This window comes from Manacus vitellinus, unplaced genomic scaffold (genome assembly GCF_001715985.3).
Source record: "Manacus vitellinus isolate BGI_N305 unplaced genomic scaffold, ASM171598v3 scaffold_3_pilon, whole genome shotgun sequence".
In the NCBI taxonomy this organism is placed as follows: domain Eukaryota; kingdom Metazoa; phylum Chordata; class Aves; order Passeriformes; family Pipridae; genus Manacus; species Manacus vitellinus.
Window position 1 is genome coordinate 37,604,721 of NW_021940535.1, and position 4,352 is coordinate 37,609,072.

The 4,352-nt window shown below is 49.1% G+C and overlaps 1 protein-coding gene across 1 annotated transcript in view; it reads left to right on the plus strand.

Annotated features, from left to right (window-relative positions):
- The first annotated feature begins 6 nt into the window (after positions 1 to 6).
- Positions 7 to 4,352, plus strand: part of LOC103763371 (polycomb complex protein BMI-1) — a 10,021-nt gene continuing 5,675 nt past the window's right edge. Inside the window, exon 1 of the mRNA XM_029961841.1 lies at positions 7 to 346. The gene's annotated coding sequence lies outside the window, so the exon portion shown is untranslated. The remainder of the gene's footprint in view (positions 347 to 4,352) is intronic.

The window sequence follows — 4,352 nt, forward strand, 5'->3', positions numbered from 1 at the left end:
GGGGCAGAGGGAGAGACAATGGGCTGGTGGAGAGAGGACCCATCCGGACCGGGGAGACTGTGCGCTCCCAGCGCCTGAGCCGCCCGGGCGGCCAACTCGGAGGGAGCGAGAGAGCGAGGGAGCGAGCGAGAAGGGCCCGCGAGGAGCGGCGGAGACCCGGGCGTTCTGTAACTAAAATGAGCGGAGCGCAGCGGCGGCGGCGGCAATAAGCTTATTGCAATTGACAGCGTCTGCAGTTCATTTCAAGATGGCCGCTTGGCTCACATTCATTTTCTGCTGAACGACTTTTAACTTTCATTGTCTTTTTTGGCCGCTCCGATCATCACCCACCGGCTCCGTTTTCCGGGTACGTATGAAGCGAGGTGTCGCCTTAGCAAGGGCGGGGGGCGAAGGGGGCTCGGCGGCGGTTTTCGGCCGGTTTGGGGGCTGCAAAGGGGCGCCTAGGTGTCCCCCGAGCTCTCCGTATGGGAAAAGCGCTGACAGGCTGCTCCAGCCACACACACACATACAGACACGCAGCAGCAGCAGCAGCAGCCTGTGCACTCGCTCGCGTTACGCACCCACATTTGCAAATTTTAGTTCCTTTCTTTCTCCAGACGCCCCCTAAAACCTTTCTGTGCACATGGCCCCCGAGGAGAATATTTATATTTCCCGACCCTGCTGCCAGCCCGGCCCGAGCGCCCTTTGTTTAAAGGCAGATTTTGATTAAACAGGGACGTTCGTGAAATCTGGAGCTGCCTGGGTCAAGTGATTTCAGTCCTCCCCGAAAGAAATGTGTCTGGGGGAGGTTAAAATGTCAGATAACGCACCCATTTTATAGAGACGGAGCCAGCGGGGGGTAGCGATCCTCCTGGGGGGGTTGTTAGGAGCCGGGGCACCCAGCAGAAAATGTTATTAACTTAAGTTGGACAAGTACTTGTGTGAAATTGGATGGGTTGTAAGATGGCGGTTCCCAGTTGTTTCCAATGTCTCCTCTTACATTTCTGCTCTAAATGCTAAACTTTAGGGGTTTGTGCCTACTGGGAGAGGCAAGGGATGGCCAACGCCGAGAAATAACTTTTTTGGGGGGTGAGGATAGCAGTTTGGCTGCGATCTTGGGGAGCTGGGGCGTGCGGTTTGCTGGAGCCTTTGGAGCAAAGGTGATGTGTCTGCGGGACGCGGAGGGGGGGGTGGTGTGTGTGAATTTCTTTTCTCTGGTTGGTATTTTTTTTCTCCTGAGCCCGGGAAGGGTAAATTTACATGAAATCCTTTGTCAGATCTTAGAGATGTCGCGAGTGGGCTCCTCGTACTGCTTATGGGCAGCCCTTGAAAGTTGCTAGTGTTCTGGTTTTATAATTGAATGGCCTTGGCGATATATAACGCGGGATGTTTCTCTGTGTTTACTGTAAACATTTGCAAATAATGAGGTAAAAATAAGCAGAAAAAAATCGCATTTCTATACAAGTGAGATAGTAACTTTTCAGCCTCTAGAAAGTTTGATTCACTCCTCCATTCTCCAGAAAAGTCGAAGAAAACCTGGGCGTGTGTGCCCATTTGCAAGCTTGGCGCTAGAAGGATTTTTTTTGCGTAGTCTGTAGTGGTCGGAGTAGCTTCTTTTATGGGACTGTCCCTAACACCAGGGACATTCTGGAAATACAGTCCAGTAAAACTACTTTGAGTGACTCTGAGCAGCCCATCCTGGAAACTGAGACAGACTTGTGTTGCAGTTTGCCAGAGACACGAAGTCCTGACCTACCTGGTCGCTTAGATAGTACAAAATTAGCATTTTAATGTATTTTTTTAAGTAGACCTATTATGTCTTACGCCTAGTCACAGGGAGCTGATTTTGAAGACTGGGGTCCTTTTGCACTCTGTTGCCAATATTCAGGTCTTTCCTCGGTGCAGCAAGTTGGGCAGAGATATTTGAGCTTCGTGTGCCTTCTCTGAAAGAAGCACCGTCCTCTCCTTTAAAACGTTTGCGTCCATTCTTAAGTGAAAGAGTAATAACAGGCTCGATAGTACAAGTGGCTCTGGCTGATAATGAGTGAAGATGTGGAATGACGGCTGCTTTATTCCTGATGAGAGAGTTTTCCGAGAGGAGATGGGTGCAAAGTACACAAACCTATGCGAGCCATGCTTCTATTTTTTATGTATGTATTTTCTGTTAGAGACCTGTCGAGCAAGGTTTGATAGCTTATTGCCTTTATAGATTTGTAATAATGTAGCTGATTCTTAGCAGGAGAATGCACTTCTGTTTTTCTTCATTTTGACATAACATGTTTAAGGCCTCTAAATAATCGGTTGGCTGGCAGTGTTTACTTCTAGCGAGTATTATCTACGTATATTTTACGTTTAGTTGTTCCATGTGTCAGTGTGTAAATATATATTGTCCTGGGTAAGAGGCTGTTTGTATTTGTGTGAAGTAGTGGCATTCGCCGTGTGATCAGCAGGAGCAGAAAAAAAATCTGAAAGGATTTCCATCGTACCAAAATATTAAGCTCAGGCTGCTGTAGTAAAATGTGCTGTGTTCATGTTACAACCCCGCAGGCACAGACACGCGTGTGCCTGTGCCTGTGCGGGTGGCTTTTGAGGAGAAATTAGGCGCCTTGTTCAATTCGCTAGAGAAAATCACTGATTTTCAAGATAGCTTATAGCATGTTAGAAATGTGCTAACTTTGGGCAATAAATAATCCGCGTTTAGGGGTTGCTTCGACAAAACAGGTTTCACGGTTGAATTTAATCCCCCTCCATTTAGGAAGGGGCTATGCCTGCGTGAAATAAACGCGTTAATGTCTTGAAAGGTTTGTCCCAGTCTATCAGGGCTGGGAAGGAATTCTTGGTCAGCCGACTTGCATGACCTCGGTCACTGCTGGTTTTTTTGGTTCAGATATTTATGAATTATAAGGTAGTGACTTGAACAAATAAGACACAGAACCGTGAAAGCAGTCTGTCCATGTGTAAGTACCTAAAGGGACCTCAGAGCCGCCGGCTTCAGGGCTCTTCAGAGGAGAGTGCAGAAGCCCCGTCTCCGCCTTTTCTGGGAAAAGCAAAACCTCGGTATCAGTTTAAAAGTAAGAAGCAGAGGGTCAGGGACCCTGGAAGCGACATTTAAACCGCAGTACAATGCAGCGGTGGTCTTGCTTTCCCTCACGGAGCTGGGAACAGCTTTGGGGACCTGGTCTGGCTTGGTGCTTTTGGCATTTTGGTTTTCTGTGTGCTGGCCGGCATTGGTTTGATGGGAGTTTGATGGGAGTTTTATCTGCTGCTCACTCGAGGGTTCTCCTGCAGCAGCCAGAGAAGTTTTCTGGCCGGGGTCGCTCGTTGGCGCTGTGCACACTTCTGAAGAATATTGTACCCCTGTCCTGGGCAGTTTGGCCGACGTTCAAAGCTTTTAGAAAGCTTGGTGTGTTGCCCTTTTTTTTTTTTTTTCCCTGCCTAACATCGAAGTTTGCCAGTGGCTGGGGGGAACCTTGCATCTTGAGCATACGGTGCTGCGATGAGAGGTGGCTCGCAAGCTCTGCCTCGGGAGGAGCGGAGACCAAGGACGGGAGCTGCTTTCTGGGAGCACTGACCTGGGGAAATTAATGGCTTGCATTGGAACCACGTTGTTATATTACATTTTTCAGGATCTGGTTGACAGAAAATAATTTACTCTGCAATTGACATGGCTGACAGGTTTTTTCCTCGTATGTACTTTCCCCTTTATCTCTTATTCCCTCTCATTTTAAACAGTATGTGTGCATCTAGCGTTGTTGCCAGTGCATCCGATGGGGGTTTATGGGTTTCAGACTGTGAAAATGACATTTGTTTTTCACTCTTGTCGCTGCATTGTGTTGACAAGGTGTTGATTTAGCTTTAGGAATGATCTGGTCACATGGTCCTTCGCATATTGTCACTAATGTACCGTTTAAAGTCGGTTTGGGCTTTCCCCCCCTCTCAGTGTGCTTTATTGATGAAAAGGGGGTTTGCTTAAGGATTCGGAGACTTGTATTTTCCCATCCAAGCATCTTACCGTGGTGCTGCAAATCTCTTTACACCTTTTGCAAAACTTTGCACTGCGCTCGCTTCATCCGCGGGAGGATTTTCAAACGAGAGTCAAAACGGGGGGAAGGAAAGAAAGAGAGAGAAAAAGAGTCAGGGGGAAGAGAAAGGGAGGAAGGAGAGAAATGAAGAAAAAGGAGATGGAGAGATCGGGGATGCCGGCGCGGTGGAGCGGGAGCTGGGGCTCGGCACCTCGCCGGCGGTGCGGGGGGCTCGGTCCCCGGGAGCGCGGCGTGGTTCGGAGGGAGGGAGGGAGCGGAGGGGGAGAGGAGCGATCTCAGACCAGCTTCTCGCACCGAGTCGACGTGGAGAGAGGCCCCTGAGAGGATCCG